We start from the raw sequence: 14,356 nt of genomic DNA on the forward strand, positions 1-14,356 counted from the left end.
TCCTGTTCATTGTCCTGGCACCATGGGGTTATTTACAAGGCTATCATAAAAAAAGGGAAAGGATTCATGTCAATCTCTGGCTATTTATTGTTTATTTGATGAACAAAACCAATCCTATAAATTATTCTTCTTCAAAGTCTCTGGTATCTTTCATAGGATCATAAATTTAGAGATGAAGGGACCCCTGAAGTCCAACTCCTCTCCTTTTGTAGATGAAGAAACTGTAACCCAGAGTCCTTATCTACTGGATCATATATATATCCTTTTGAATTCTGTGACCACCCTGGATCCTCATAATCTCACATGTCCATACCTGAAAGAGGCTCCAAATGAGTCTCTCTGCTACCATTGTCTTTCTTCTTCAATCTATCTTGCCCATTTGGGTCAGAAAAGTCTTCCTAAAACACTGCTTTTCTTGGGTTATTCCCAAGTTCAAAGACTTGCAATGACTCCCCATGACCTTTGGAAGGAAATCAGATAATTCAACTCTTCAAAGTCTAATTCAGTCTCCATCTCTTTTATGAAACTACCACTGACCATCCTTTTTCATATATCTTTCTCTTTTCTTAGTTGTTGCTCTAGGACCAAGGGGGTGAGGGAGAATAAGGCATCAGGTTTGAAAATTGCCTCTAAGTATCCAAGCTTTTAGAAAAAGTATGATTTTAAAAAAGAAGAAGAAGGGGCTTCTAGGTGGCGCAGTGGATAAAGCACCGGCCCTGGAGTCAGGAGTACCTGGGTTCAAATCCGGTCTCAAGTTGGCAAGCCACTTAACCCCGTTTGCCTTGCAAAAACCTAAAAGAAGAAGAAGAAGAAGAAGAAGAAGAAGAAGAAGAAGAAGAAGAAGAAGAAGAAGAAGAAGAAGAAGAAGAAGAAGAAGGCTTTAGAGGAAAGATAGCTCTCCTATGTACCAAAAGGGATAAGATACTTCAGGAAGTTCTTGAGGTACAAATAATAATAACAACTAACACTTAAGGTTTGCAAAGGTGGTACAGTGGAGAGAGTATTGAGCCTATAGTTAGGATGACCTCAAGCTCATATTTAGCTGCAAATGATCACTTGTTGTGGGACCATGGGCAAGTAATATAACCTTTGTCCACCTCAATTTTCTCATCTGTCAAATGATTTGGAGAAGAAAATGGCAAACCACTCTTCCAAGAAAACCCCAAATGAGATCACAAAGAGTCAGACATGACTTAAATGACTGAACAGCACTCATCTATATTCACAGTTAAGGGTTATAATTAGTGGTGGTAATTGCCTAGCTCAGTCAACATGAGATCATTTTCACAGAATAATAACCAGGAGATAACCAACCTGCTAGGTTCCATGTGTGGAATTTCTCTTGAACAATGGTTATGGAATAACTGTCCCATAGGGTTCTACTGACTGAGCCCTAGATTTGATCAAGTCATCCATTTCCCTATATACCTGAACTTCAGTTTCCTCATCATAAAATGAGGTGATTAAATGAGGTCATCCTCTAGGTCTAAAATCTCCCAACTAGAAAGATTAGGAGATGTAAGAAGTTATGGGATTTCCTTTCATGATTTCTGGATGAGAGGGACCCTGACCTTGGTGGCTAGGTTCCAGTGGGGTCCTTGTCTTCTATGGGCAAGACAAGGGATTAGATAAGTATCTGAGAAAGAGGATTTACCTGAGAGTTGGGAGACTTGGAGTAGAAGCTGTGTGATTTGCTCCAAAAGGGACTGGATTTGACATCAGAGGACTTGGTTTTCTTTCCTCTCTGTCACCTACTGATTATGTGATCTTAGCTAAGACCTCTCTGAGACTCCATTTGTGTCTTTCTCTGTAAAATGAAGTCTGCTGAATGATGATCTATAGGATTCCTTTTAATTCTTAATCCTATGGTCTTTTCACAGAGCCTTAAAGCAGGGAAGGGATTCTAAAGAACTAGTTCCTACCCTCTCATTTACAAAGGAGGAAATGGAGACCCAGAGAAGCAACAGAATTGGAACTCAAATGTGGGGAAGGGTTCTGTTTTCTGGCGAACTTTCCCCTGTACCAAACTTTGGAGGTCCCTATCTGCCTGGGGCAGAATTGGCCAGATGTTTCCAGCATATCACAAGGTTAGGAGAGAGTAGAGCTTGTGACCTGAGCTGCTCTTATCTTACATCAGAAAGGTCCATTGATTTCTGCAGCTGAGGTTTGGCTTTGTTCCACCTCAATTTAGTTTTTACCTGGGGGGGAGTCATATGTCTTAAGGAGTTAGAGAATCTTATAGCCTCACCTCTTTGAGAAACATGATGAGAGGGGTTTCAGACAATTGGAATTACAGTACCTTTATAAAGGGGTGGAACTTAAGAGGAAGATGGGAGGGAGTGATTAGAGATTGCCCCATCAGTCTGAAAGTGCATGCTAGCTTTGGAAAAAAATAAGCTGTCACATGAATAATTGTGACTGTTCAGATGGCATCACCAGAGAAACAGGGAATTTAGATCTGGAAGAAACTTTAAAGATTATATAATTTTTAGATGTCAGGGGAACCATGAATTTGCATAGAAAAAAATAATTGATTTTTACTACATCTTTTTTTTGTTCTATTTTTAATTTTGAATTCTCTGGGCCCTCCTAGACCATAAGGTTCCAATTATACATGTTTCACTAACTTCTAATTGACACCTACAATTTCCTTTAATTAAGAATTTAAAAAATAAGATTCTGAGACTGCCCCAAAGATTCACCAACCTGCCAAAGGGGTCCAGGTATAAAAAGCTAAGAACCATTGGTTCAATTTATCTCCCTTATTTTACAGATGAAGACCAGAGGATCATAGATTTTAGAGCTAAGAGAACTTAGAGGTTATGAAATCTAACTAATGATGCTGATGATGATGTTGGTGATTGTGGTGATGATGATGGTAATGATGTTGATGGTGATGGCAATGATGTTGTTGATGGCGGTGGTGGTGGTGATGTTAACTAGCATTTATATGAACATTGGTAAAGGGCATTAGAACAAATATTATGGGTGTCTTTAAAGGCAAACTGAGGAGTCTGGTCAAAAAAATCATAGTGACTTGCACAAAATAAGGTAGGAAACATGTAAGAATGGTGTGATGAAAAGAGCATTAAACTCAAGAAGTCTTTGCGCAAGCACAAAATCAATGACTTCCCCACTTACTGTAACTGTGACTAACCCTTAAGCAAGTTATTTCACATCTCTCAGGGCTATGCTTCTTCACCTATTAAAGTAAAGGCTTAGACTACATGATTTCTAAGTTTCCTTTTAGTTCTAACATTCTACAATGCTAGTAAGAGGTTAATTCACGTTTACTGAAGTCAATAAAAATCACAGTTGTTCGGAACCATTTGAAGGAGCAAAATAACCAAAAATGAGAGATTGGAGGAAAGCCAAGCAAGTTCTTGTGCTTAGTTGTAATGGTAAATTACCTACAAAACATAGAGAACTATAGGAAGAAACAGGAAATGATGCAAGATGAAGTAAGTAGAACTAGGAAAATGAGGGACACAACCATTCAATGGAAAGAACGATGATTAAAAAAAAGATTGAAATTGAATTCTGTGACATAATTACAAGCTTGGCCCTCAAGAGAAAATATAAGGAGGTACCTCCCTTACTTTTAGGGAGATTGGTGGGAACTATAGTGTAGAACACTACATATAATGTTTCCTTGATTGATATGGCAGGAAGTTGAGGATCCTGACCTGGAGTCAGAAAGACCTGAGCTCCATATTAGCCTCAGGTTCTTACTACCTGTGTAAATCTTAGCAAGTCACTTATCATCTGTTTGTCTCAGTTTCTTCAACTATAAAATAAGCATAATTATAGAGCCTACTTTCCAGAATTGTTGTGAAGATAAAATGGGATATATTTGTAAAGTACTTAGAACAGCTGACCCTTATGTATTGCTAAGCTTTACTAAACTGTTTTTCTTCTTTTTTTTATTCTTTGGCATAAGGGATAGCTCTTTGAGAGGTAGAGGGGGAAAGGATAAATTGGAAAATGGGAGTGAGGTCAAAAACAAGAGATATCAATATCATTTAAATTTAGGAATTTAAATCATTATTTGGATATCTCTCCCTTCACTTTCATCAATAAATTAAAAACAGGGCTACAGGAGATCTAGGTTCAAAACCTCACTACTGCTAACTTCATGGGTTTGGGCAATGTCATGTAACTTTTCTGGGATTCATATTTCTTAACTGTAAAGTGAACTTAGAAATACCTCAGAGAGCTATTATTAGAAAAGAATTATTGGGCAGCTAGGTGGAACAGTGGATAGAGCACCAGCTCTGGAGTCAGGAGTACCTGAGTTCAAATCTGACCTCAGAGACTTAATAATCACCTAGCTGTGTGACCTTGGGCAAGCCACTTAACCCCATTTTCCTTGCAAAAAAAATAATTATGTAAAAGTCATAGATTTTGAGTATTTAGCAACTCTCATTCTATTCTGGAAAGACAGCCCACTGATTTTACCTCTATCCAATGTACCCACTACCATCCTTTCTCCAAGCATCCCTATTTCAAGCACAAAGCAATGAAAAGCACTAATATCCAGCACCTTCCAAAGTAGTACAGGGAAGTCAGGGATAAAGCAATGATTGCAGTCTGAATTTGAGTTAAGAATATCTGGATTTGAATTCCAGCTCTGCCACTCACTAGCTATGGAACCAAAGAAAAGTGCCTCCCCCTCTCTAGCTTTTAACTTCCTCATTTGTAAGATAAAGGAGGACATGAGAAATTATCATATTTGTTTTTTAATGCTCCATGTCACTAATAGTAAAATAAATGTAAATAAAAGCATCTTTGAGGCTTCATCTCATCCCTATCATAGCACCAAAGATGACAAGATACAGAAATTATCAATGTTGAAGAGGAATGCAAGCACACCAAAATGCATGGCAGAACTGAAAATTGGTTCAACCATTCTGGAATTCTTTGGAATTACATAAGGAAGATCTTTAAAGTGTTTGACTCAACAATCCTATTATTGAGCATAGGAAGTCAAAGATAGAAAGAAAAGCACTCTATCTCACATGAATATAGCTGTATTTATGAATACAGCTGTATTCATAGCAATACTTTGTATGGTAACAAAAATATTTAAAAAATGGAAACAAAGCAGGTGTCCATTGACTGGGGAACAGATTGTGGTATGTTAATGTAATGGGATATTACTGCACTGTGAGAAACAACAAATGTGAGGAAGTCAGAGAAATATGGTAATTCTTGTATGAACTGATGTGGAGGAAGTAGGACCAGATGGATCTAAAAAATGACTTGTTCAGTTGTGTCCAACTCTTCTTGATCCCATTTGCGGGCTTCTTGGCAAAGATATTGGAGTGTTTTACATTTCTTTCTGTAGCTCATTTTACAGTTGAGGAAACTGAGACAAACAGGGTTAAGAAACTTGTTCAGGTAGTAAGTGTCAGAGGCTGGATCTGGACTCAAGAAAATGAGTCTTCATGACTCTATCCATTGGGCCACCCAACTCCCATTAAAAAATAAAAATTAATTAAGATAAACTAAAAAAAACACTACAGGCAACTGAACTCAGATAAATGATAATGAACCATCCTCAATCCTAAAGACTAGAAAATGAAAATACACCTTCCTTCAACTAGTGGGGGCATTCCAGGTGGGAAATGTTACGCATTCTGAGTCAGTTTTGTTTTGTTTTGTGGAATTGTACTTTGTTTCCAGGGAAGATAGCATAGAAATGCAACAGCCTGGAGCCAGCTGGGATGCATTGTTAAATTTTTAGTGTGAACATTTATGCCTTGGAAATCTACAAGTGTTAAAACCAGGGCTTGATTTATTGTTTTGTTGATTGTCTAGATTTAAGAAAGTAAGGGAGAAAGTGTATCATGGGAGCTGGCTGTTAAATGTACCCTTTGAAAGGGGGGTATTGGTGAATAACTGATATAAAAACATAGGTACCAATTTTAATTTTTTTTGACTGAAACTTTTACTGGATTTCATCACTTAGGCAATTCCAGGTGAGTAACTTCCTCTCTTAAGGAAGATCTACATTGTCTTTCTAGGGCACTGAGACACTAAGTGATTTGTCCAGAGTCCTCAAACCAGTATATGACAGAGTTGAGACTTGAAACCAGGGCTTTCTGACTCCAAAGAGCAGCTTTCTATGCCCCACCCTGCCCCAGCATTGTCTTTGAGAATCAATATTTTTAAACGCAGCAATGAAACTAAAAATAAAATACAATGAGGAAGTCTGGTTAGATGACCCCTGAGATCCCTTTAAATCCTTTTTCCATTTACCAGAGATAGGTCTCTGAATGCAGCAGATAAAAAAACACAGTTCATCTAACTGCACTGGGATAGACTTAGGCATGCCTGTGTCACCTCTCCCTGTCCCATTGATTGTATATAGTCCTCCTTACCTTCTCCTCTACCAACCAAGAAGTTTGTTGTTGTGTGTGTGTTGTTTCCATTCTGTCTGACTCTATGTGACCCCTATTTGGGGGAATTTCTTGGCAAAGATTTCCTTCTCCAGTTTATGTTACAGATAAGAAACTGAGGCAGAGTAGAGTGACTTACCCAAGATCACACAGCTGGCAAGTGTCTTAGGCAGGATTTGAACTCAGGTCCTCAACTAAGACTGGCACTCTATCCATACCTAGTCAGTAAGACTTAGATGTGACTCTGGTAAGGTCACCTCTGTTTGCCTCAGTTTCCTTATCTGTAAAATGAGGATAATAAAAGCATCTGTCTCCCAGGGTTTAATATTTAATTAATGACATAATATTTGTAGAGTGTTTACCACAATATTTGGAACATAATAAGCACTATAGACATAATCACTTTTATTATTAGTCCCCAAACAGAAGAAATGAGGTACTAAGCCAAGGGATCTAGGAAAAAAATGGATGAGAGAAGGTTGGGGAGGCAGCCAGAGACAGTAGAGAGAATGTTCTTGGGATCAAAATGACCTGGATGTAAAACCTGCCTTTCATACTTACTTGCTTAGAATCCTAGGCAATTCATTCATTTTTCTAAGCCTCAGAATGGAGATAACAGTACCACAGTACCTACCTTTCTTGAAGATTGTTGTGAAATTCAAACAAGGTAAGGGAGGTAAAGTACTTTGGCCACTATAAAGTCAAGTCTAAATCTAAGTTGGTGAAACTTTGGTGTTGGTCAGCATTTTCACCCAAATCATTTCCCTGACTTCAGTGTCCCCTTTCTTCCATTTGCTTTCACTTCATGTTATCTGTGAAACAAAGAGGGGTGGGGGGATGCTAGTGGAGTTACTGAGTTTAATTTTTGCCAATAGCATTCAGGTAAAAAGAGGAGAGAGGCAAGAAACTGAGGAATGTCTTTATTGCATGTTCTCTAACCAGACTTCAGTCAGAAATTTTAGTAAGAGGTTTTATGGTTTGACAGGGTAAAGTTTCCATTTCTAAGAGGCAAGAAAGATGGAAATGTGTTCTTCAAAAATGCTACAAGATATTCTTTAGAAATATTACTTGGGATATTTGAGTTGTATTCCTGCTTAAAAGTAGGTAGACAGACTTTAAGAAAGACTATGATCCACTGACCTCCTTTTCAGAGGTAACTGTAATGGGATTTTCCCCATTCCCTTCTAACACTTTGTGTGTGTGTGTGTGTGTGTGTGTGTGTGTGTGTGTGTGTGTGTGTGTGTGTGTTGGGTATGTGTGATGAGAGCAGATTCATAGAGTCATAAACTTTCAGGATTGAATAAGATCTTAGAACCCTTCATTTTACAGATAGAGAAACCAGATCCCAGAGAAGTTAAATGATTTGCCAAACATCATACAGGTCTAGAACCCTTATTTCCTGACTCCCAGTATTCTGTCTCAGGTATCTAAACTTGCCCTTGTGCCATTTAAAATTTTTATCACTGACTTTTTCAAAAAAATCAATGATTAGGAATAATGATCACTTACCTGAACTCAGTCCACAATGATTAATACCCTCCCCATTTTTTAATTTTTCAATTGCCATTGTTCAGTCACCATTCTTTGTTCTCTATTTCCATCTCTTATTCCCATCTTCTTCTACCACCTCCCAAACCAGACCTACCCACTCTTTCTAAATTGCTTTCTGGAATGTCTTCTCTAAGTCAACAATCTTGCTTTCAATCTTAAATCTTTTTTTCTTTCCTGTCCTTTTTATTTTCTTATTGTCAGAGAGACCTGGATCACTCCTAAAGATACATTTTCCCTGGCCAACCTTTCAATTGATGATTGTACTTGACAAATAACCTCCCCACTCCCTTCCATTAACTAGTCTGAGAGAGGAAGTTGGAATGATCCATGTTCCTTCTGGACACTTCCAGACTCTCCTTCTATCTGTGTACTCAGTAACCCAAATTCATATTTATGACTCCAATTCAAACTGTTCTAATTGAAATTTTGCATTTTCTTCCATTATTCCATTCTTCCATTATTAAAAAAACATAATTTAGGGAAGAGGTCCCTGAGTTTTGCCAGACTACAAGAGGAATCCAGTCACAAAAAAATTATAATCCCCTATACTAGTTTTAAAAAAATCCCTCATTTTAAAAGTGGGAAAATTAAAAATCAGAAATCCTTATTCCAGCATGAAAGAGGTGATAAATATAGCTGAATTCAAGTTTCCAGGCTAACTTTTGAGGATGGATTGTGAAACCCCAGGAAGCCATTGTGTTTAGAAAAAAAAGAAAAGTCATATAACAGACTAGTAGAGGTGGCAAAGTCTGGTGCTTTTCTAGGAGATAGATACCAGGACTTCTGACTCTAAGTTGTCTGACATCAGGGTCCAAATTCTTTAAATTAATTCCTTCTCTCCTCACCCTTCTAATTCTTTTTTTTTGCAAGGCAAATGGGGTTAAGTGGCTTGCCCAAGGCCACACAGCTAGGTAATTATTAAGTGTCTGAGACTGGATTTGAACCCAGGTACTCCTGACTCCAGGGCTGGTGCTTTATCCATTGCACCACCTAGATGCCCCATTTCCTCACCCTTCTAAACCAAGAAAACCCACATTCTGGTCTTGTAAAAACACTGGGTGGCAGTGATGTAGGATATGATTGTCTGGGGAGGACCTAAGCAATCTATTCTCCAGTCCAGCCCTTCAAATGGTCTCTCCCTTATAGTAACAGCTTCCCAGGTCCCAACTCTGCTATACAACATAGCTAAATTCATCATGAGAGCTGATGTCCTTGGCAAAATCAGTTGAAGGAAACTCAGCTAAGCTATAGCTTTGGCGTTGGCTTCTGGTACATGTCTGCTTATCCTGAGCATACCCTGTGAAAGATTTAGCATGAATCTCTGGGCTTGGCAGGGGTGTGTCACGATCAGGATGCAGAAGAGAATCTATCCCAGTTGGGTCCAGTAGTAGCAGGGAGAGTAGCTATGTCCCAGACAGTTTGTCCTTTGTCCAGTTCAGGCTATCTAATACTCCCCAAATCCAAGCACTACCCTTAGAATAAGTAGAGGTAACAGGAAACAGCCATCAAAAGTCACAACAAGGGAAGAAAGCAGACTCAAGGAAGTGTGAACTTCAACACCAGTGGGACCCCAGGTGTCACAACCCTGGACCTAATGAGGGAGTAGATGTGGTGACACTGTGTGATAACAGGATACCAGAGACCTTGGAGTCATGAGGACACTAGACTAGAAGTGCAACTTCTCCCCTCTACCATTGTTACCATCCAGGAAAAGCTCCTCCTAGCCATCTCGCCACCCTATTTATGACTCTGTTTTGGTCTTCCCCAGTCCCAGCCTGCCTGGAAGTGGTACTGAGTCTGTTTCCCCTTTGTGACTGTCCCTATCCTATATGTGATATAAATTCCTTAATATTTACACAATATTAGTTTGGTATTTGTACAGCAGCTGGGGAATTGCAGAGTTCTTTTGGTGATCCCAAACAGTTCCCTGAAACAAAACCAGTTTTCAAATTTTTTCAACACCAATATTCTTCTAGTGATGTTGCATGGAGGTGATGGAGCCCTGCAATCTCCAAAAAATGAATATTGAAGACCTGGAAAGACACTCAGGGGATCTGAGCAAGTAAGGAATTATCAAAGAGGTAACCAGTGAGATATATAATTGAGGGGGAAATGATAGGCAGTTCATATAGTGAGAGCAAGGGAATAATCAATGGACAGATTATGTCTTGGGCTATACAAACGATATCCAGAAAACTAAGAAGGAAGGCCCAGAGCCCAGTGAATAAATTCTGGGTGCTAAATTTAAAAAAGGTCACTTACCACCAGTTGCACAGGGATAGACAGGTAGGGAATGGAATGTAATCTGCATCATTGCAGGAGACACTTACCTTAGTAGGATCACAGATTTATTGAGCTATTGATTATTTGGAGAGTTGGTTTCTCAGATGAATCTCCCTTATTTATAAAATCTGGCCAATTTAAACACCAGATTTTAAGAAAAGGGACAGAATGAATAGAAAGAAAACAATGATGGACCAAATTTGGAAAAAATGCCATTAAATAGAGAGTAATGTAAAACACTAAAGTCTTAGTCTTATGCAGTGAGGGACTTGCACATGTGCAGATCTTCTCTGATACAAATTCTTTGGAAAGAAGAGACTGAGGACTGTGCCTCTGAGATGTCCAGTAAGAGGTCGAAATAGAAATGCCTCGGGGACCCATTCATCAGTAAACATTTTCTTACTAGTTCTGGTACGCTCACCACCTAGTGGAAAGCAACCTCATTGATTGTAGTTCAGACTCCTGGAACTAGAAATGACTTCAAAAAACCTAAGTTGGCCTCAGTCCTCTCTGTCTCTCTCTTGAAGAAAGGAGAAAAAGAAGGAAGAAAAAGATGGCAAGCTATGTTAACAGTAGGTAACTGCTACTCACAGAGATAGTTGTTTGTCCATGAGAAAATGAAAAGGAGAACTTGCTGTCCTGAAAAAATTACAAGATTAGACACTTTATTGCTTTACCTGTAAAATAGAGACAAAAAATATCTGGTTCTTCTACTTCATAGAGATATTATAAGGATAGGATTACATGAAATAGTTAACATGAAAGCACTTTGAAACTGCAAAAATAATTATTCTTCCAGCCCAAAGGTGAGTAGGATGAATCCTCCAAAGAAAGGATGTGTATAATCATGATGAGTTATGAACCTAGGTAACCTGGCTCAATCAATGTCATTGGTCTGATTTTAGGCAGGTCACCTCATTTCTCTGAGCCTGTTTTCTTCTCTATAAAATGAAGAGGTTTAAAAAAGGAAGAAAAAATTATAAAAAGAAATTGATGAATCATTACAAAAATAAACCCATGAGATCAGGAGGAAATTCAGAAGTTGGCATAGAAGAGCAGAGACGTTCTGGAGTTACCATATTAAATTTGGATTATTAAAAAATACAGATACAAACTATAAAAAAAGATAAACTATAACAAGTTTCATATAAATCCCCTCTTTTGTTATTTTTTGCCCAATAAAATGTTCGTGTTTGTTGATATTTAAGTTCATAATAAATAGGAAAATTTGTGTAAAAAGATCAATCATCAACAAACATTTATTAAATTATGAAGAACTATGCTAAGCACTAGGGATTCAAATGTGAAAAGAGAAAGATAATCCATGTCCTCAAGTAGCTAACAGTCTGATGGGGAAAGTCAGCACACAAAAGGAAGTTGGAAAGTTGGGTTGGGGGCAGGGGAGGAGGTACCCCAACTTGGGATACTTAATCAGATAAGTCTTATAGTATAGCCAAATAAGAGATGAGGAGTTGTCTGAATTTAGTTCTCTCCTAAAATGGAATTCTGGAATTCATCATAACTCTTATCATAGAGGCTAAGAATAGATAAAATGGAGGTTTACAACTCATGAGAATTTCTAGGGTTTTCTCAGAAATGAGCTTCCTGGGGCATGATTGGAGAAGTACTGCAGCCGGGTGAGAAATAAGGAGCAGGAGAAACAATGGATCTCTAAGCTCCCTTCCAACTCTATAATTCAAGGGCTTAAATTTTCTCCCTCCCATTGCCTCTCAGAGCCTCCTTTCTCATGGTCACTGTCCCTTCTTGGTCAACTCTCACACCCAGTCAACTCTGCCAACTTGCTGACAAATAAGATGCCTACTAGCATCCTTCCCCAAATCCTGTGGTAAGAGAGTGACCCTGGATTCTAGAAGAGGATATGAATCAAGAATTGGAAGGAAGATTCATTGAGTTCATACCAGTGGAGGACACCTACCCTTAGCATAGTGTCGAACCCATGGTAGGTACTTAACAAAGGTCCTACTATGATAAATTGGTTTTGAGCACTGTTGACTACAATCTCTAGTCTGTCTTCCAAGGACCAGGACTGGGAGGCTGGTCAACAGAAGACTGATCATTAGATAATGAATTATTTCAGCTATAGCAACTCACACAGATTTGAGGTTGGCATTGATGTAAGAATATACATACTGTGGGAATTATGAATCTTGGATAATTGCATTGAGGTTGTAAGTGAATGGGATCAAGCTCAAATAGAAAGCAATTCCCATGGGTCTACCTTGATTTAGAAAACCATAAATTAATATTAACTGTGCTTTATTATATTTTTATTTATTTTGTTAAACATTTCTCAATTACATTTTAATCTGGTTTACCTCAAGGCACTGAAATTGAGATGAGAAAGATCTGAGTTCAAATTCTGACTCAGATATTTATTAACCATATGACCTTGGACAAATCCTTTAAACCTCAGTTTCTTCATCTAAAATTGGTATAATAACAACACCTGCTGCTCAGGATTGTTGTGTGGATCAAATGAGATAAAATATGCAAAATGCTTTGCAAACCTTCCAGCTCTACAAAAATACAAATATTAATTATTATGTGTGGAAATAATGAACCAGAGTATCAAAACATTCCTTAAACTGATCTAGAATTTGATATATTAAAGATTTGAGATTTTAAGAGACTTCAATGGGTATCTGGTCCGACACCGTCATTTATAAATAAGGAAATGAAGTCCAAAGTGCAGAAGTGATTTGCCCAAGATCACATAAATAAAAACTATTGGAAGGCCAGCTAGGTGGCACAGTGAATATAGCACACTAGCCCTAAAATCAGAGGACTTGAGTTCAAATTCAGTCTCTAACACTTGATATTTACTAGCTGTGTGACCTTGGGCAAGTCACTTAACTACATTGCTTCAAAAAATCAAAAGAATTCAAAAATAATAATAACTGTTGGATAGTCAACTAGCATCTTACTAATGAATGTCTATCATGTGCTGAGTACCATTTTAAATGCTGGAAATACAAAGAAAAGTGAAAAAAAAAGAAAAAGAAAAAAGGCAAAGTCAGGATGTGAACCCTTGACTCTACATCCATCCTTCCCTCCACTGTACCATTCTGCCTTCTTCCTCTTTCCCCTACACTGAGTCCATTGATCCAAATAATAATGATAATAATAGCTAGTATTTATGTAGCATTTTAAGGTTTATAAAAATCATGTCACAGCACAGTACCTCCTCGCTCAAATCCAATTCATATGTTTGATGTGGTATCATCTCCTAATGATATCATGATCTTCTTCAAGAATGAAGGACAAACATCATCATCATCATCATCATCATCGGTTCTGATGCCAGGAGGGCTTGGCCGTGGCATCATATGATAGTTGTACATCTACAAAATGGAGTCAGTTACCATTCCTTAGTGAATTGGGAACCAAAAGGAGAGAGATAAACTAATGGAGGAATTCAAGCTCCAGCCCACCTTACCTACTTCATAAGACCTTCAACTTCCTCTTCTCTGAACTGAGACAGTGTTATCTATATTACTCATTGGGGGGGCACTTAATATTAGCTGCCTTGTATTATTTACCTATTTAATGTATACCAGTTTTATATATATATATATATATATATATGTATATATATACATATATATATAAAAAACTAAAAATAGGCAAAAGAAATATAAAATAATTTTTTAAAAAGTAGATAACTTGAAGATAGAGTCCATATGCTTTACTCCTCTTGAATGACCTACAACTCCAGTACTGTTGGGAGCCAGGGTCTCTAAGCTGTTTGACACAGTCACAGCAAGAAGACTCAAGGCAGTCACACTGCCTGATGGAACAACATTTCCTTCTTCACTATATATATGGATTTCATGCATACCAATATTTATACATTTATTATTGATTACAATATTTACTCATCCTAATACTGGAATCTGTTTCAGAAAAATTCCTTGAATAAAACAGATTGTAAACTCTGTCTAAATTTAACAGGACTGCCTCTCCCTGAGGCATACAAAAGGCTTCAACATTATGAAATCTCTAGAAAACCCAACACTTGGAATTCCAAGGAGATGTTAGAATATATACAGGGAAAACAGATACAAGATGGATCAGATAGAATTCCAGGGAAATTAATAGTT

This window comes from Macrotis lagotis, chromosome 2, assembly GCF_037893015.1.
Source record: "Macrotis lagotis isolate mMagLag1 chromosome 2, bilby.v1.9.chrom.fasta, whole genome shotgun sequence".
Taxonomy (NCBI): Eukaryota; Metazoa; Chordata; class Mammalia; order Peramelemorphia; family Peramelidae; genus Macrotis; species Macrotis lagotis.